Consider the following 21,649-nt stretch of genomic DNA (forward strand, 5'->3'; position numbering starts at 1 on the left):
CTGTAGGACCATAACCACATTCCACAGCCACATCTAGAAGAGGAGGTGCTTCCAAAAAGAATCTTGCAAAACAGAATGACCGATTAATTGTTTTGCTATCTGAGATTGATGAAAGTACAAAAACAAACATTATATACATGCAACAGTTTGCAAACATGTTGGTTCCAATATTTAATCAAGTCCCTCTGCAGCTTCAGGTATATATGAAAATTGCTGTGGTGCAATATGCAAGGTCCTTTATCAACCCTGCACAACCAGCCTCAATTCATCCTCAGGCACCACCAATCGGACCTTATGCCCCCCGCCCAACCAGACCCAATTTATCCACAGGCATCAATGATTAGACCTTATGCCCCCCTGCCCAACCAACCCCAATTCCTCCACGGGCTCTACCAATGGGATCTAATGCCCCTTACCCATATCAATGGGCCCCAATGCAATACTCCTACCGACCCCCCAATGGAAAACAATCCAACCTCCTATTCCTTCCACATTTGGGCCTCCTGTGTCCCAGTATGGTATGACAGAGGGACCAACTAGTAGTGATGGGACAAAAACCCCTGGTTCAGTTGGCACCAGAACTCCCAAACAGAGAACAAGTTTGTATCTGAGCTGCAAACTCTATTAAAGTCTATGGGACCTGAACATGAAAAATCAAAAGTCCCCATTTTAAAGGGATTGTAAAGGTTCGTGTTTTTTTACCTTAATGCATCCTATTCATTAAGGTGAAAAAACACCTGTCAGTGACTTCGGCCCCAGCCACTCCCCCCGTTTTACTTACCTGAACCCTCAAACTTGTCCCAGGGTATGGGGGCCTGCATACTACCCTGGGGACACGTATCAATCAAAACAATTTTTTTTAAATACCGCTTTTAAGGAGCAGTGATTACAAAGATGCTTAAAGTGAAACAATAAAAATGAAAAATTCCTTTAAATATAGTACTTGGGGGGGGGGGGGGTCCTTTTAGTCTGCTTGTAAAATGGTGCATCTGTGCTTTGTATAGAACCTGCTGCAGCAAAACTGAGATATGTAAAGAAAAAAAAAATCACATTTATATTGACTCATGGTTGCAAGTTATTGCCGGCAGTACAACAAGAAAACTAAAATAAAAACGGTGTGAACACCCCCATGCATACCAGGCCCTTTGGGTCTGGTATGGATTTTAAGGGGAACCCCATGCCAAAATAAAAAAATGGCATAGGGTCCCCCCAAAATCCATACCAGACTCTTATTCAAGCTTGCAGCCTGGCAGGCCAGGAAAAGGGAGGGAGGAGCAGGTGACCCCCGCCCCAAAAGCATCTTGTCGCCATGTTGATGGGGACAAAGGCCTCTTCCTGACAACCCTGAGCAATGATTGTTGGGATCTGCGGGCAGGGGGCTAATTGGAATCTGCAAGCCCCCTTTACCAAGGGGACCCCCAGATCCCAGCCCTCTCATGTGAATGAGTATGGGGTATGTCCCCTATGTAGATCCATCCTCAATCACAACACCCGCTGCACCACCAGAAGAAAATGGCATGGGGTCCCCCCCAATCCATACCAATTGTAAGCATAAGGCCCCCCAAAATCCATACCAGACCCTTATCTGAACATGAATAAACCAATACTAGAGAAAAAGTTGGACTATATAAGCCAGACAAGGAGTCTTAAATAAAATTATAATTTTTATTATACATAGTCTTTAAAAACAGAGAATTTAATAAAAGAAAATATCATGGTGCTTAATGGATCAACTGTACATGAAACAATTACAGTACTCTTGCTTGATAAGTCCAATGAAAATAAAATCCTCATTGTCAATGCATTTTGAAGTTAAGCTTCATCAGGAGGCATGAGTATAGTACAGTGATCCTCTAAAGGAAAATAACAATACTTAAGATTAAAAAAATGTATGTATGTACATTATATTGCAATAACATCATTTAGCTGATTGTGTGGGACATACCTAAGCAACACTGCCCACAACGTACATGGTCTCCGGGCGGGCATGGGGGAGTGTTAACAGGACACCTCAGAGATAAAATATCTACATATCTACAAGATCATAAGGGGGCGTGGCTACCGCACTGTTAGATGGAAATCTGAACAAGTAGATGTAGCTCCTACACTACACAGGGGATAAACCGTGATTAGAGGCGATCCATAAAGCTGCAAACACCGCTGACGGCTTCCTTAAAATCTCTAGCACCTGCGGAGATGACCAGAAGAAAGAAAGATGCTTCTAATACAAAGAAGCTGCCACATTTCTTCCTCCCCTGGGATCAGCCGCATGCACAAGATGGTGCCAACAGCGGATCTCCGGCCTTCACCGGCGGCTCCTCGCACTCTGCAAAGAGCCCTTCACAGACTGGAGCTCCCAAGGTTTCACAACCATGATCTCCAGCAGTGTCTACTCCTATGACACAGAGCCCTACAAAGAGTAAATCACAACTGTTGGCTGGTGCATCCCCCATAGGGGTGAGCCATAACTGTAACTCCACAAACAGCTCAAGAGAATTAGATGACTCATTCAGCTCCTTCTCTGCCACAAACCAGCCTGTCTCAGAGGCAAACCTAAAAGACATGCTGGTGTCCCTGAGAGCCTCCCTGCATGCTGACTTAATGGAGTGTGTGACAAACTTCAAGTGAGAAGTACAAGAACTAGGAGCGAGAGTGGACCGTATTAAACAAAAAAATGGGAGAACTTGCCAATTTCCATAACACTCTCGTAAATGCTGATCATTGGAGAAACACTTAGAACATTTTGTTACTGATATCCTAAAAACTAAGGATAAAAAATACTATTGTGATAGATTGGCATATGATAGTTGTACGGCCTATAAATGGTCTACTATGAATTCACGAAAGAGGAATAAACCTTCCTCCCATGGACATAATTCGACTCCTGATCCAAGTGACTCTGACGAATCTTCCATTTTTTCCTCATCTCTAGCAGGTGCCAACTCCAATACATCATCGGGCACACAAAAGCGCAAATATGATAGATCAGCCTCAACTGCCTCAGCCGCCAAACGCACCCCACAGGACACCACCCGTTCCGGGCTTCGTTCACAAATAAATAATACACCTTCTAGTTCTTCTAATTCTTTTGGTGATGGACACCCCAATTCTTTACATTTGGGCTCACAATTGGGAGCAATACCCAAGGTAAGTCACTTACCAGTTACTACCCCTTTGGGGGACTCACAAGGACTCCCGAATCACGGAGATCTTCGCACGGCACCTATTTTCTCACTGACACCAAACTTGTAGAATTTAAAGAAAGTTCCCAATGCACCCCCAGCACTCAAGGGGACAGCTAAGGCAGGCTTGCAAGTAATTAACCTATCCTCCTATCCCCTAACGGAAGATCAGGTCCGGGTTCTCAGCCTAGGCCTGACCTTCTGTCCGGACCAGGAGGTGGATTCTTTTGAGATTATTAAAGACGTACACCTCTTTGCCAGAAAAATAATGTTTAAGGTCATATTCAACAAGGACCCGGTTGGTTCTGATATCAATCCGGAGAGCCTTTGGATGAACAAAACCATTAATGAGATAAAAGCATTAAAGGATTTGATGGAATTATGGGAGGAAGGCAATCCATTTGATGACTCCCTGGAGGAACCCACTGCCATTTCTTCCCTGGATCCCCCATCCAGGAGGCTATTTCCACCACCTCATCTTTACAGACCAAAATCTACTTCTTTTCTGGCCCTACAGGGCAACCCTAGCATTTGGGCCTTTACCCAACAGGTTACCAAAGAGATCCAGGCCACAACTTGGAAACGATCTACTGGTCAAAAAATGGGAAATCCCCCAAGAGGGGCGTTTTAGCAGCCAACAATAGTGTGATTAACAAACTACAAAAAGATAATGTAATAAATAATTTTATTAATGCAAAAAGGTATTAGTACTGACATCTAGGGTCAGAACATGAACTGGAGTGCAAAAACAATAAGTTAAAAGACAATATCAATAACAAGAGGCAGTATAGGGTATGTTACACCATATGCGACAGTAATACAATAATACAGGTGTCTTGTATGTAGGATCTGACGCGTTTCTACCCCAGTGGGTCTTCTTCAGAGGATATATGTATAAAGACTGTAAGGGTGTAAACATGTATTAAAATACTTAAAGAACAAGTGAGGGGGCAGGAAAGAAGGGGAGGGGAGGAAGGGAAAGGGGAAAAAATTTGAAGGGCTGGTGTGGAAGTGAGAGAGAGGAAAAACAAAGAAAAAAGCATGGACCAATTTTCATTGCAAACACCTGAGTTCAGAAATATGAGAATAGTGACAAATTAACGTGAGTAGAAAGAGTGCATGATAGACCAAAAAAGTTTGGGGGGGCCCAGCAAGGGGCCAAAAAAGGACAATTAGTGCCAAAAAATGACCGTGATAAACCAGAACCATAAGAGTGTATTATGTTAATAACACCCGGAAAGAATAGTGCAGTGAAAGAAATATATTGTAGGGACATTACCTTGACAGGTGTGTAAGCAATCAATCGGATCGAAAGAAAAAGGTATTCAAAGTGAAAATCTAAGATATCAAAAAGTATTGTGGGAATAAGTCAAAATTATTAAAGGGCTTAAAATAACACAGGCATGGTTTGAACCACACACCATGGAATGTGGTAATAGTATGTAAGGGCTCTTACCAGTCCGTCAGGAATTCTAGCAGCACAGGAGCATCCAATAGGGCATTGGGGTAACACTAAACTCCCCACAATGCCCATTCTATTTATAGAGGAAGTCATTTACCTTAATGTACTGCAGGTGCAGCGCTCCTCCCCTTCTGTCCATTCCCTCAGATGGGGAGAGCGACGCATTGGCGTCACTCGGTGTGACTCCCAAGGCGTTCTGGAAGAGGAATTCTCCCAGATGCACCGTCATTTCCGCCGCAAATGCGCAGGCGTCGTGATGTCATGTGCGTGCGAGCGAGTTCACGGCGTCCGGAAAAGATCCGGAATGCCGCTGGCAGGGAAAAAAGTGGCACCCATCCCGGTGCTTCCACCTGGTGGGCGCTTAGGGAAACGCAGGGCCCTTGCATCTCCCCACCCTGCCAGGAAGGCGTGCGTGCGGCAAAATTACCCCCCTGGGGACACGGTCAGCCGGCAGAGCTGGGAGATATAGCAGCTGAAACAAGGAGAAGGGGAAGATGGGGAAAATCAATGAGGATTAGTACACGGCCAACAATTGATATTGTATAATGTGCTGGTAGCATCATACACATAAATTTTCACTGCTCGTGGTAAAAATACAAGATTACAACTATAATGACAAAGCATAAATAAAAAACTCACATGATGAACTGTGAACTAGTTATAGTGCCAAACATGGTCCCTACAAAACCAGAATGGTTAATTTTTAATAATAATACAGATACCTATATATTATATTATATGATAATGAAAAATGAGAAATCGCATAATTTGATGCGGTCCAAAACATCCGAATGGAGACGATGGATAATAGGGTAGCATATGCAGGAACCAAGGAATAAGATGCTGGGTAGGGGGCATAATCCAGTATAAATTTCCTGAGAGTCCCCAAAGCCAGCATATCACTTCAGTGGTTATTTACTTTAGAACATCATAAAAAATGTCATAAAAAATGTATGTATATGCACCTAGGGGACATGTATATCAGCACACAGTGCAAAATGTAAGGGAGCAGAGGTGGAGAATTCCTAAGAGATAATAAAGGCCCTTAATATGGAAATGCAGATGGCATGCACCATTTATGGGTGTAGATTCCAACTGTACGGGGGGGGGGGTTGAATTGTAATCTACCTCACTCATTGTGAGATAGACTCATTAAGGCCAGGCGGAGAAGTGGCCTGTAGATGGAATATCCATCTCTGCTCCTTTTGTAGTAGAGCCTTATTCCAGTCACCACCTCTATTTGGAATGTGCATCCTGTAGAGGGCCGTGAAAGTGACTTTCGGTACCCTGTAATTATGTGTGGAAACAACATGTATCCCCACTGGGAGGTATGGATTCCCTATTTGCATGCTGTACATGTGTTTAGAGATGCGTTTCCAAAATTCCTGCTTCGTTTTCCCTATGTAGTAAGCACCACACTCACACTCCATAAAGTATACCACTCCACGAGTTTGGCAATTTACGAAGTGTGTGGGTGTGAATGTCTCTCCATTGGGAAGATGAAAAATCTTTTCCTTTCTGAGGGACTAGAATCAGAACTTTTGGAGGATTTAGGTTGAAACAACAACTTGGATCGAAACTACTACTGGTTATTCCAACTTAGAACCAGCCCTCCGTAGAGCTTTATCCTCTCTAAAATGCAATGATCAGATTGTTATCAAACCTTCGGATAAAGGGGGAATATAGTAGTCATGAATAGGGATTTCTATAAAAAAATGGTTTTGGATCTCTTGCGTAATCATAGTTGGTATCGATCAGTTCCCTCTTTTCAGGTCAAGTATGCAGAAACAAAATTAAAAATTCTTGTCAGTCGGGCATTTCACAATGACCTCATTGACAAGAAGACTGTAGATTTTTTGACTGTTGGAACACCTAGGACCCCCACCATATATGCTTTACCCAAAGTCTACAAGCATCTCAAATTTACTCCCGGTCGCCTGATAGTTTCGGTAAAGGATGTTTAACTGAGCCTGCCAGCAAGCTTGTGGACGACTATTTGTGACCACATGTCGGCTCGATCAGCTCCTACATACAGGACACCACTGACCTCTTGAGGTCCCTGGATGTTATTTGCGTACCACTAGGGTCCCTATTGGTCGCCATTGATGTGGAGGCCCTCTATAAATCCATCCCCCACGAGCGGGGGTTGGGGTTGTGGAGGGCTTCCTATCGGAAAGGGGCCCTGGGCTAGGGCCCTCGCTTACAATTGTTTCATCTTGGATCTTTTACGGTTTATCCTAACTAACAACATCTTTCTTTTTGACCGCTCCCACTACCTTCAGGTGCAGGGTGTTGTGATGGGGACCAAATGTTCCCCATCGTATGCCAATCTGTACCTGGGGGGTGGGAGCGGGAGATTTTTTCTTCAGATGACTATGGCCGATTCTTTGACAATGTTTTGATTTGACATCGATTTATCAACAACATTTTTGTGGTGTGGACCGGTTCTAAGGAGGAACTTATTCTTTTTTTTGGACAAAATCAAGACCAATTCCTATAATCTCAAATTCACTATGACATATGATCAAAATAGGATTCATTTCTTGGATATTTCTATTTACCTTAATTCAGATGGTACACTTGGCTCCTCCCTTTTCAGAAAGTCCTCGGCTGGGAACACCATTTTACACGCGGCCAGCTCCTACCCTAAGTCCTTAGTGGTGAGCATTCCCTATAGTCAATATCTTCGACTAAGGAGAAACTGCAGCCGCGACCAGGACTTTGAAAGGGAAGCAGGGGCCTTGCAGCTACGCCTCCTGGATAGGGGCTATAGTCGCTCCACCCTTACAAAGGCATACCATAGGGCCAAATCACACAATCAAACTGATTTAATCCATTCGTCGAAACCTCGAAAATCGGATCAGGCGGTACGGTTGATAACAACATATTCTAAACAGCATCAAAAAGTTTGTGCGATTATTCAGAAATACTGGCCCCTATTGTCCAATGACAAAGTTATTTCCAAATATGTGAAACCCACTTTATCCATTACCTATAGAAGATCAAGATCCTTAAAGGATCAATTGGTCCATAGCTACTTAGCACAGAGATCTGCAAGAAACACTCAGAAAGGCACTGCCCCATGTGGTAGATGCGATTTTTGTAGATATATTTTAGATGCAGAGGAGATAACCCTTCCAGATGGAACATTATATCAACCAAATTTCTTTGTTAATTGTCAATCCATTGGCATGGTCTATTACATGAGGTGCACGTGTAAGGCCTTTTACATAAGGAAAACTAAGAGGGCCTTTTTCCAAAGGATTAGGGACCATGTGTCCCTTGTCCAAAAGAAAAAGATGGAAACAGCCATCAGTCGACACATGCGTTTATACCACTCATTTAATCTAATCAAAATTAAATTTTTTGCCCTGGAATTCCTGTCCACTCATGAGAGGGGGGAGATGTGGATAGAATTTTCCTGCAGAAGGAGACAAGGTAGATCCATTCTTTGGCTGCCACCTCGCCCCCTGGGCTTAACGAATCCATTAGCTTTAGGCCTTTCCTCTAGGGATGTATAGAGCCATGTTCTTCGTTGCTCCTAAAATTGGTCACTTGTTGACCTTTATTGATATTTTGATATGTGTCAGGTTATTGTACCAGGTTTTCATATGTACACCCTATCCAGATTGCCTCTACTTCATTTTTTCGCCATTTTGGTCTATGGATTAATTGTGCAGATTGTATTCATTAATTACCTTTCAACACACAAACAAAAATATAAAGGGAGAGGAAATAACAGGGGGGAGGGAGGAGGGAAGGGGAAGAATGGAAAGAAGAAAGAAAAAAATATTTTTATTTATTATTATTTTTTTTCCCCTCTCCTTCTTCTTCTCCTCTTTTCCCTATGAGTTCCTAAATTGAGAATAAAGTTTTTTAACTAAGGAAGCACCCACAAGGTGGGCGCCATTTCCAGTGGTAAATCTGTTTTCACTGGAGGGCGCCAATTGCATCTTTCCATAACCTTTGTGGGAATTAGCTTCACACAAATGGTTGCAGCCACTTTTTCCATCTTTTCTGGTTGTATTTTCTTTTTTTCAAAGTTACACTTATTATTGTTGTGCCTTTTGAGCATTTACATCATTGCTGACAGTCCTAGAGGTGTTGTCAGGTCACTTTCTGTGCGCCCTCCAGTGTCCCTTCCGGTGTGCCCAGCACCATTGATTAGATTGATTTAATTTAGGAACTTCTCTTCCTGACTTGACTGAGGGTGTTACTTCCGGTCTGGCTGCCTATTGGTAGATGCCCATGCAGCGTCTGCCCCTCCCCCAGGTTTTGGCGCCATTTTTTGGCACCAAATTTGGAGAGGGGGAGGGTATTTAAACACTCTGGTGGTGGTTCAATAGAGATCCAGCCTGAGAGGAGGATGATGTCATTTTTCTCATTTACCAGTTGATCCAGGTATTTCTTCTTCTTCTTCTTCTTCTTATTTCTTATTACTTTGAGGATATTATAGACTAACTTTTGAGGAAACCCCTGCTTTTATTTTGGGCCCCCTGACTGAATTACTGCTGTTGTTTCTAGGCTTTGTCGTTTGTCCTCCCCCCCCCCCTTTTTTTGGGGTTCTGCCTTGGAAGGAACATGAACTTAAGAAGCCTGTTTAACCTGGACTCCTTGGTTCCAAGTCAGTCCTTTATTACAGGTACAGAGTTTATATTATATATATATATATATATTTTAAGCCCCTAATATATATATACATATATATATATATATATATATATATATATATTTATATATATATATATATATATATATATATATATATATATATATATATATATATATATATATATATATATATATATATTTTTTTTTTTTTTCCAATAGATTTAATTGAAGGAAATTGCAATACAGGATATAACAATAGTGGTAATACATTTTCATAAACCATTTGGCATAAACCATGTAGTCTAGGTGTTGTGTACATGGGTGGATTGTAAAATAAGAGTAGTAAGAAACATCATCATATAAGAAAACTTCCACGCAGCGATAACTGGATGGATTATCTGTGGAGGATCCCTAAACTACAAGGTGGAACAAAAGAGGGGGAGAGTAAGGAAGGGTGGGGTGGGGGGCATATACCAATTATACTGTAGAAAGACACTTGGACTGTGGCTGAAGTGAGCTGGGTGCTCTCGGTTGGAATGTTAATGATTGGAGTATCGGTGAGGAAGGAGGGTGGTCATGCTGAATGATGTTTCGGACCTCGAGTCCCACTGGTTGTGAGTTAGTTGTCAGAGGTGACCTCTTTCCCAGGGGGTGTAAGGAGAGCCCCATAGTATGAGAATGAATTTTCAAAATGTATTAGTTCCTCGGTGTTGAGTTTGTTTTCTGTGTAATAAGTATAAAAGTTCCTGTTTGATTCGCGAGATCTTTGGACAACAGGGGAAAGTCCATTTTTTTAAAATGGATCTTCTGGCAACTAGGAGACAGATCAGAATCCAGTCTTTCTGTGGTGGGTGGCTGTTGGGGGACCATGATAGTAGTTGATTGTCCCAGTACCCGAAGATGAGGAACAGGGGGTCTTTAGGTAATTTCAGCAGGTTTATACCAAATATGAAAGAAATTAGTTGATCCCAGAAGGTGGAGATGTAAGTGCATGCCCATAAACAGTGAGTTAGGGAAGGTCTTTGCTGGTGGCATAGGGGGCAGGTGGCGGTACCCTGGTTGTTCTTTTCCTCGAGGAAATGTAAATAGGCATGGTGAAGAATTTTTAGTTGGGTTTCTCTCCAGGATTCGTTGGGGATCAGTTGTAGGATTTTGTTGTATCCTAATAGAAGTTTATCTACTTTGTCAAGTCTCTGCTCCAGTTTGCTGCTGATGAGGATGCTATCATAGGAGTGGTCTTTTGCAGGAGAGGTTTGTAGATGTCAGAGATAGTATAGGAGTCTTCTTGGAGCAGATGATCTGTAATAGTCACTTTGAATCTTTTGCGCTCCTTTCTGCATGAGTTGTGGATGAAGCTGACACATTGCCCAAAATTAAAAGCATGAGACTGGGAGATGGAGAATGTTTCCACGATGACTGAGAAGTTGTGGGGTCTCCCTGTTTCCATGTCACATAGTGTAGAGAATTTGGTGAGGCCTTTTTGTAGCCAGATGGAAAAAGGTTTGTGCTCCATCCCCAGTAGGAAGTTTGGGTTACCCTGGGTCGGAAGGTGCCTGGACATGAAGGGGGGGAGTTTCAGGCTTTTTCTTACTTCTCTCCAGGCTTTGGCTGTGTCCTGTAAGAGGAGGTTATCTTGTATGGTTGAGGGAATAGATTTCCACTTGCAGTGAAGAAGAGCCACCAAGGAGTAAGGGTGGGCCTGTAGAGATCAATGGAGTAGTTTGAGTAGCGGGAGGATTGTGATATCCAATCTAGGTCTATCCAGAGTAGACATTCTAGGTTGTATGCTCTGACATTAGGAAGACCAATACCCCCTTTCGGCCTGGGAAGATATAATTTTGCAAAAGGAATACGTGATCTTTTATTCTGCCAGATAAATTTAGAGATAGCTTTGTTTAGGATTTTAATATCCTTGTGTTGCAAAAGTAGTGGAATCGTTTGAAGTGGGTACAGTAATCTTGCAAAACTGACCATTTTTACTAAGGGGCATCTTCCCAGGAGTGAGAGAGGCAGATCTATCCAGTTTCCAAGTTCTTGAGATTTTTTTTGACTAGAGGGGGGTAATTGAGGTGGTAAATAGAAGAAGGTAACTTCCCTATTTTGATGCCTAAGTAGGTTATGTGGGATTTTGCTACTGTGAAAGGTGAATGGGGTGCCCAAGGAGGGTTGGAGAGGGTGCCTATGGGGAGGATTTCGCTTTAATTATAGTTAATGCGGAGACCTGAGCAAAGTCTAAATTCATTGAATATTGTTTTAATAGTAGACATGTCATAGGAAGGATTAGCTGAGAATATGAGAACATCGTAGGCGAAGAGGGATGTGTGGAGCTCATGTTCGCCAAAGCTGATCCCATGTAGTGGGGCCTTTTGGATTAAGTACCTAGAAAGGGGTTCTAACGCAAGATTAAAAAGCAGCGGGGATAGGGGGCAGCCTTGTTTCGTGCCCTTGTGGAGGTGGAATTCATCCGAGAGGAGGTCAGTCACCACCAGTGTGGCCGCGGGGGATGTGTACATAGTGTTTACGAGATGTTTGAAGGGCCAGTAAACCCCATTTTTGACATGGCCATTGAAAGCCTCTCGAAGCTGATGTTATCTAAGGCTTTCTCTGCGCCCAGAGTGATGATGGCGTAGTCGCCCCCCCAGTTGCATTTAGAATGTTCTAGGACCTTCATTACTTTTCGGATATTTATTGTGGCTGCTCTCCCTTTCACAAAACCTGACTGAGCAGGGTGTAAAATAAGAGGAGAGGATTTTAACGTCCAGGTTTAAAAGTGATATGGGTTGATAGGAGCCTGGTTCTAGGGGGTCTTTTCCCTTCTTCGAAAGTAATTTGATGATGGCCTGATTCCCCATTGGTAAGTAGGGACCACCTGACCATATACCCCTGTAAACATTGAGGAGGGTGGGTTCTCCTATTTTTTGTAGGGTTTTATAGAATTCCCCTGTAAACCCATCAGGGCTTGGAGATTTAGAGGCAACTAGATTGTGAATGGCTTTAGATATTTCAGATAGGGAAATGGGTGCATTTAGTGCCTCAAGTTGGGAAGGAGTGACCGTAGGTAGAGATATTTTATCGAGGAAAGATTGTGCAACTTTTTTGTCTATGGGGTCAGTGGCATATAGTGATGAATAGTATTGTAGCATGACTTTATTGATTTCCTGTTGCGAGGATTTAATGGTGCCTGAGGTGTCTCGTAAAGAGGTAATATGTGTAGGGCAGAAAGGGCCTTTGCAAAGCCTTGCCAGCAATTTGCCTGCTTTGTTGCCAAATATGTGGAGAGCGACGTGCATATGGGTCCTTTTTGTCAGTTTGAGCGTGTCTGCCCAGGTGCAATGCCACGTACACACGACCGGACTTTACGGCAGACTTGGTCCGGCGGACTGGAGTCCAGCGGACAATTCGATCATGTGTGGGCTCCAGTGGACTTTTTTTTCCCAAAAGTTCGACGGACCTAGAAATGAAACATGTTTCAAATCTTTCCGACGGACTCGGCTTTCTAGCGTACAAACTGTTCGTCTGTGTGCTAGTCCGACGGACCAAAACTGCCGCATGCTCTGAAGCAAGTGTAACATGGAAGCACTCGGTCTGGTAAAACTAGCCTTCGTATTGAAGCTAGCACATTCCTCTTCTGAGATCTTTTTAAATACAGCGCATTCTTTTTTTTCTTTATATAGAATGAAGTTGTTTTGCTGCTTATAATCACACAGAGTTCTCACAAACTACTTTCTTCATTATTTATCCTCATGTCATGACTAATATTATAGTTTTTAAAAGCCAGATCTCCAGAAATAATGTAGAAAATTATTTATTTGACTCATCTTTTGTACTTTTATATTTCATTAATATCTATTTTACAATTTGTGATAAATTCTCAAAAATCTATTGATTTAAATGTTTTTTATAAAGTTTCAAGTTACCACAATAACCTTATAATTTTGTATTGTTAATGAACCTTAATGAGGTTGGTGTCCCTTGTTAATTTGACATAGGGGAGTTATTTTCAAAAGGCAAATTCATTTAGCACTACAAGTGAAAAGTGCACTTGAAATTGCACTGAAAGAGCACTTGGAAGTACAGTCACTGTGGATCTGAGGGGCACATGCAAGGAAACAAAAAATAAATCATTTTATCTTGCACATGATTGGATGATAAAATCAGCAGAGCTTCCCCTCATTTGAGATCTTCCCCTCAGATTTACAGTGACTGCACTTCCAACAAGTGCATTTGCAGTGCAATTTATGAAGTGCACTTTGCACTTGTACTTTGCATTTGAATTGCAAAATGATTTTGCCTTTTGTAAATAACCCCCATAGTCTTTTTGACATGTCCCTGCCTACTCACAAACAAAATGTCCTTTTTGAATAAAAAAAAAGTAAATAATTTAAGGTAAATAAAATATCCATTTATTCTGGGAAAAACATAAATGAGGAAGGCAACACTGGAGACACTTTTGGAATTTGTGAAGCCTTTTGTCCCCCAGGACACACATCAAGTCAGTAGAAAACAAAATCGGGATCTTGCGAATAGGGAGCACAATCTACATCTTCTGTCAGACCAGACTGAAGCCAGGCAATCACTTTTGATTCTTCTGTGGAGCCTTCCCTGCACGCTACCCTGCAGCCTTCCCTCCACGCTTCTCTGCAGCCTTCCTTGGAGGCTGTGCCTCTGGTGGTGTACTTGTGGCAGGAGGAGGAGGAGGAGGAGCAGGAGGAGGGGCTTCATCTGAAATATGGCTTTTTGGAGTAAGCTCCCCTCTCAACCCCTTCTGAAAAGCCTGAAAAATAATCCCCTCACAGAGAAGGCGTTGCCCCTTCTCAAGTTCCACCAACCTGGTGGCCATATAAGTTCCATAGGCCTCTTCAGCATTGGGGGGGTACTCAGCATTTGGCTGGCTTCCCGAATGAGGGCAAGTGATTCCTCCTCTGTTCGGCTCATCTTCCTGTGCCTATTGGTGGTAATGCGGAGGGGAGGCACCTGACATTTGGTGAGGCTTCTACTGGGCCCAGCCACCTCCTGCCTGCCACTGGGCACGGCCTCCTCCTCTCTCCCACTGGGCAAGGCCTCCTTCTCTATACCACTGGGCACAGCTTCCTCCTGACTGAGCTCAACCTGTGTATAAAAAAAGGGACATAGTTGTAATTTTTGCTTCCTCAATTACACACAATTTTCAGCTCATGACTCACAAATATAATTCTAAACAAATATAAAAGGCTATCATTTTTACCCCACCATTATTCTAGCTGTTCATCAATCTTTGAAGTACATTTTTGGCCACTACTGTCTAGTGCTATGTATACATAATAATAATTGTGATTAAATCATTGATTTTTAAGCAATTAAAACATTTTATAGTTTACATCATTAATATTTACACAATCCAAAATTCACAAAAAAAAGTATACCTGGCTGAAGCTGGGCGCATCCACTTCATCAAGAATGAAAGGGCCTGGTTCTTCCTGGGACGCCTCAGCTGGGGTGGAGGGAAGGGTGGAGGTGGAGGGAAGGGTGGAGGGAAGGGTGGAGGGAAGGGTTGAAAGTGATTGCCTTGCCTCTGCCTGGTCATCCAGAAATCTCAGTTTTGGGTAGTACCACAGCTTGGGGACATAAACCTTGTCTGCTGCTGCTCCTGATTTGAGGGAATCCTGGATCTTCTTGTGTTCCCGCCTGTACATATTACGCAAGATCCCAATTTTATTTTCCACTAACTTAATGTCTGCCTGGGGGACTCGAGTCTTGACAAATTCCAGAAGTCTCCCCAGTGTTGCCTTCCTTGCATGTTTAATGAAATACAATGGGTGCTTGACCTCCCACGGGTTTCTGTTCTCTAGATAGAGATCAATAAAATGAGACAAAAATTCCTCCTCCTTAAAGAGATTCATTTTTGCTGAAAGACAAGACACAGGATAAAAACTGTAATGTCAGTCCAAACTCCCAGTATTATTTTTATCAGAATATAGGGTACATACACACACACACACACATACACACACACCAAACACATACACAAAACACACACCCACGTTTAAATCTTACCTTCATTTATGACACTCGCTACTTCTGTTTGGACATACGTAGGCCAGCGTAATAGCTTTATATACACTGCGCATGTGTCAAGCTACACCAGTGTCGCCCGTCCCTGGCGTTCTTTAGGACGATTTTTGCCCGCCCCTTCACTCTTCGTTGCGCAGTGGGAGTATATAGAGAAAGATGGCAGAGAGATTATCTGGAACTAGCGTGGAGGAAAGCCCAGAGCCACAACCATCCAGATCCAGGAGGAGATATAAGGCCACCAACATGGTCTTTGAAGAGATGGTGGAGATGGTGTCCATATTGAGAAGGGAGGACTATGATGCCAAAAAAGCACCGTACACCCGACCCAATATGCGGAAGGACAAAATAATGTCCTTAGTTGTCACCGCTATTGAAGACAAATTTGGTATTATATAAGAACAATTGAGGAAGCGGTGGTCTGACCTAAAAACTAGGGAGCCTGAACAATATTGGCAAATCAAGAAGGTGCTTAAAAAAAGTAAGAACTTGTTGTGTGTTCCTATTGAGATACTTAACTTGCATGCTGATCCATATGCTTTTCGTTTATACAGAATCGTTTGTAAAGACCGTTCTTTTGAAAATACATATGATAATAATAAAATATTGTTTGTTTTGCAAGAAATACGATGGTACAGGGTTGTACATACCTTTAGGTCTGGATAATTTATCGTATTAAAATAATTTTTGGATGTTGTGTAGATGTGTTTGAAACTAGAATGCTTATTAAAAAATGATTAAGTGTAATGTAAGGACAGGACACAGCAGCTGTTTCCACACCTGGACTCACAAGCACTAGTGTACTGTGTGAAACCAGAGAACATTTTTGAGGGTAATCCACAGGCTCCATGGGATATTGAGGTGTCTCCATCTGTGAAACTTGCATCAAAATGTGAAGTTTTTTGCAGTTTTGTTCAAAGTGAATTTGAATCCTGTTTTCAAAAATATTTTTGTAACAAACAGACAATTGTCCACCACTTCAAAGCAAGGCTTCATATTCCTATTTCTGGACTGAAATATCACTGTGTTTTAAGTATACCTTTTGTTTCATTCTCATAGGGGAGAAAAGACTCAGACAACAGTCCGAGGATCCCAGGACCCCCCCAAGTCACCAGCCTGAAGCAGGAATTACCCCAAGCCCCAGCCTAAGACCATGCCCACCCAATGATCTTGAGGAAGGAGAGGTGGAGGAAGTGTGTGAGATTTGCACCAAGTGAGTGACTGACACCCCAGCTTAAGGTAATCTATTTAGGTGTGCATATTTCTAAATACATTTTTCTCCACAAATCTTAGGTGATGTTCTGGTTGTGGATGGCCAAGCGGCGGAGCCATTTAGCACAGACAGTGCACAAAGACTGATTGGGCAGATAATGGTGTGGAATGGCCAAATTGATTGAATGCGAGAACAAATTGACAGCATGAGAAATTGGCTGGACAGCATGCAACAGGAAATGAAGAACATAATTGATGTTTTGGGCAGAATCTATTAACTTTTTGCCTAAAAACATCAATCATGTTTTTCATTTCATTGTAAAATTTTAGAATTTTAAATTTTTTAAAGTAGTGAAATAGTAATAGCAAAATTTAGCAGATGCACACGGTGTGTCATCATGTGCTATCTGCCATCGGGGATCTCAATGTACTTGTTTTGTGTTTGCAACCCCTTCCTCATAATAATGTTAGTTTGTGAGAGGAAAAAAGGGATTGCACACACAAAACATGTCCATTGCTCCCCCATGATGGGAGGTAGCACATGTTAACTTTAACCATTTGGACTTACAATTTGTGTGCATCTGCTAAATTTTGCTTTTACACGGGTGACATCACCAGCACAGTTTTTGACATGTTGAACTTTGTAAGTTCCTGTTTTGTTTTTTTATTATGTGTGAAAAAACCCTGTTGTCAAGCAAAAATTTGTCAAAACAAATATTTTTGGATAAATATGCCTAAAATAGCCCAAAAAAAAATTATATTGTTAAAAAAACAAAAAAAGATTTAAAAAAAAAAGAAAGAAAGAAAAACGTTTAAAAAAAATGCACCTTTCAATGTGCGCAATGTAAAATGTTTTTACTACTACAATGTGTGTGGCTTATTATTTATCAATATCACTTTCTTAATTTTTTGGGTGTTTACAGTGACAAAGGGCCTTATTGACTAAAGGGAAATGCACTTGCCACTACAAGTGCACTAGGAGACAGCCAAAAATAAATGCAAACAAGAATAAAAACAAGAGATTTGATTCCAAATAATTTTTTTTTTATTTTGTAAAAGTTTAAAGATGTTTTCACATTGCAATGGCCCCCTGACCATTAAAATAATTTACATATCTGTCCCGCACTTGACGGGCGGTTTGGGGGGCCAAGCCAGTACGGCCAGTATCCAGGCCTGTGAGTGGAGATTCGGCACTAAGTCCGGCCTCAGGCCCAACAGAGGTTATATATGTTGAAGAATGTCTTCTCAAAAAACTATGGAGAATGCAGCAAGCCATTATGACATGATTGATTTTATAGTCCGCCAGATTTATGGCCGAGAGGAACAAACGGAACCGGCTGGCCAGAATCCCAAAGGCATTCTCCACAACTCTTCTTGTTCTGGCCAGTCGGTAATTAAATACCCTCCTCTCAGGGGTGAGGAACCTTTGGGGGAACGGCCTCATCAAGTGTTCGCCAAGAGCAAACGCTTCATTTGCGATGAAAACTGAGGGGAGTCCATCAACGTTCTGGTCATCAGGTGGCAATCCCAGGCCACCAGTCTGGAGATGCTGGCACAACTCGGTCTGTGCGAAGACTCCTCCGTCCAACATCCAGCCGCTCCCCTCCGTCCAACATCCGACCGTTCTTCCCCACGTTCATTAACATCAAATCCAATTGTGCCGAGACCACCAATCAATACTACACTATTAAACCCCTTATAGTTAAAGTAGTAAGACCCCGAATGGGGTGGTGGCACAATGCGGACATGCTTCCCATAAATCGCCTGGACACAGTTGGGAAAGTCCCAACGGTCAGTGAACTGGGAGGCCACAGTCTGCCATTCCTGTGGGTTGGAAGGAAACTGTGGAGTCAAACAAGAAAAAAAAAATATATAAGTACTTTGAAACATAACTTTGCTAGCAGATTACACAAAAACATTCTTGAACAACAGCAGTCTAACATTTTTTAATTGTATTATTTCTAAAAATCTAAAACATAAGGCACCACTTATAAGATTACTCACCCCCTCTGATGGACCATTGAACAATTTGTATGTGGGGGGGTTTCTAGTTTAGTAGAAGACCACACATGACATTTGGAGACATTTGAGGGGGTAGGGGAGGGGTTCTAATTTAGTAGAAGACCACACCTGACATTTGGAGACATTTGAGGGGGTGGGAGAGGGGTTCTAATTTAGTAGAAGACCACACCTGACATTTGGAGACATTTGAGGGGGTGGGGGAGGGGTTCTAATTAATAGAAGACCACACCTGACATTTGGAGACATTTGAGGGGGTGGGTAAAGCAGTACAATGGAACTGACAATATACATTGTTAAAGGGACTATAGGCTACAGGTATAAACGGGCCCAGGATTGCATGGTGGGGAAGTTAGTGAAGGTAAATATGCATGTAGGGCAAAAAATTATTTAGGAAAAAAAACATGCATGCATGAAGATAAAGGGTACATTCACAGCATATTCCAAGCATGGTAATTAGGTAACGAGGAAATTTATACAATACATTAGTAAACATTAAATACATATCATGTAATGTTAAAACATAAAAAAGTTACCTTCATATAGTCCTTCTGCAGGACCTGAATTATGACAGAACAAGTCTCTGGGATTATGATCCCCAGAGGCTGGGAGGAGATGCCTATCGGGAACTTCAAGTCCTGAAGACTTCTCCCAGTCGCCAAGTAATGTGGCAACTAGCCTCTGCTCCGCAGTGATGGCTTGCCTCATGCAGGTATCCTGCCTGCAGATATAAGGGGTCAGCATAGCCAGCAGACGTTGAAAAATGGGGTCCGTCATCCTGAGATAATTCCTGAAATCCTCAGGATTATTCTCACAGATCTCATGGAGCAAACACATGTGCGAGAATTGGTTGCGCTGGCGCAACCAATTCTTCGTCCATGAACTCCTCCTCACCCTGTTCATGGACTGGACTCAGGTCAAAGTATTAACCCCAACACCAAGTCCCCACGCAGCACAAACTCGAGAACGAGTACGTCCATGCACCATGGCTTCAAAACGGTCGGCTGGTCAAACAAATAAACTTAGAACAAACGCACTGAAGAACAGCAAGGCCTATGAAGAGAGACCTGAAGATCAGGAACTAGCAGACCAGAATGGCCTGCTAGGCAGGTTACGACCAACACGCACTGAAAACCAGATACAAACCTCACAAGCACAAACTAAACCGCAGAAAATGATCAAAATAAGCTGAAGTGTGAAAAGTGCGAATTATCTCTAACCAAACTTCTACGAACATGAGATAAACACGAGATTAGCAGAAGGAGCCAAAGGGTGGCATAATGGGGCTTGAACTTCCTTTTTCTAGTCCTGTCGTACGTGCTGTACGTCACCGCATTCAAAACCATCGGACTTTTGGAGTGATCATGTGTGTCCAAGTCCGTCCGTTTGTAAGTCCGGCGCCCCTACGCTACAAAGTCTGTTGGAAAGATCGTCGGACCAAGTCTGCTGTAAAGTCCGCTCGTGTGTACGCGGCATTAAAAGCACTTTTTTCTCTCTGCTCTCCCCATCAACATCCCACCATATTTCCACAACATTAAAGACTCATTCGGTATCACCCTTACAGATAATTCCTTGCAATACCTGGGAGTGGGACTAGCAGCCTCCCTCCGAGCTATGTACAACGCCAACTATCCTCAGGCCTTCCTCAAAACTAAACAATGGCTACAACTTTGGTCCACATTTTCTATCCCTCTGTTGGGAAGGATCATGGCCATTAAAATGCCCATCTTCCCAAAACTGTTGTATTTTTTTTTAGAGCTCTTCCCCTATATGTGTCTCGCCAAACCATCAACTTGATCCAAAGAGCCATTAACAAATTCATTTGGAAAGGGGAACCCCCCCAGATATGGTAAATTACTCACACATAGACCCCTTTCACAGGGAAGCTTAGGGTTGCCCAACATATAGCTGTATTATTTAGCTGCCAGACACACAAGCAGCCCAGTGGCATACCCCCCGGCTTTGATCCAATGGCTGTAGTTTGAGATGATTTCAGCTAGCCCATTCTATATACCTGGGCTCTTATGGCAAACTGGAATAAAACCTAGAGAAATAAGCACATTAAATAACAGTGGGCCAGACTATCCACCTATGGAATTTATACTATGAGAAGTTTAAGCTGCAATCAGACAGACCCCTCCTATCCTCATTCTTAGAAGAATAGAGATTCCCCCCGCCTATGATCTACCCAACAAATTACATTGGCGGGAACTTGAGTCCATCACCACATTAAGAGCCTTAACAAACGGATCACAGTTTTGCTTCTTTACGCAACTACAAGAACAGTTTGATATCCCACAAACTGAGTTCTATATATATCTCCAAATAAGACATTTCTTTGAATCTCTATTCTCGTTGAATGGTAACCCCATATTCTCCCAATACGAAAATATATGCCTTAATTTATCCAGAGAATGGGGGACCATCTCTATGATATATAGACACCTCAATGAAATAGGCATTCCTGAGAAATCAACAGCTATGATCTGTTGGGAAACCAATGTTGACCAAGTATTCTCTATAGAGGACTGGTAGGACATGCTGAATAACATGCATAAATGCTCATACTCCATGGCCATTAAAGAAACTGTAGTTAAGCTACACACGAGATGGTACCTCACTCCAGACAGAGTACATAAATTTTACCCTGTAGTTCCAGCTACTTGCTTTAGAGGTTGTCAGGTCCCAGGTACCTTGATCCACACTTTTTTGGAGCTGCCCACAGCTGAAACACATATGGAGTCAGGTGGCCACCAGGGTAGCACAGATATCAGGTACCATGGTCTCATTGACAGCCCCAATGTGTTTGCTTTTCACGCCTATCCAAGATGTGCCTCCCCCATTTAAAAAATTGGTAAGCACATTATTCTGTGCTATCCTGTGGGCCATAGCCCTGAATTGGCACTCCCCAACTCTACTCTGGGCCCAGGTGCTCCAGAGAATGGAATCCATTAAATTAATGGAAAGGATCCATCACACTATACTGGACACCTTGCATATTTATCACAACAAATGGTCCAGTTGGACTTCCTATGGTGATACATTATAACCTGCGTCCATATACACCACTATTACCAGTGGCCCCTCCAAATGACTATGTGCAAAACCCATATGA

Source organism: Aquarana catesbeiana, linkage group LG11, assembly GCF_042186555.1.
Source record: "Aquarana catesbeiana isolate 2022-GZ linkage group LG11, ASM4218655v1, whole genome shotgun sequence".
In the NCBI taxonomy this organism is placed as follows: Eukaryota; Metazoa; Chordata; class Amphibia; order Anura; family Ranidae; genus Aquarana; species Aquarana catesbeiana.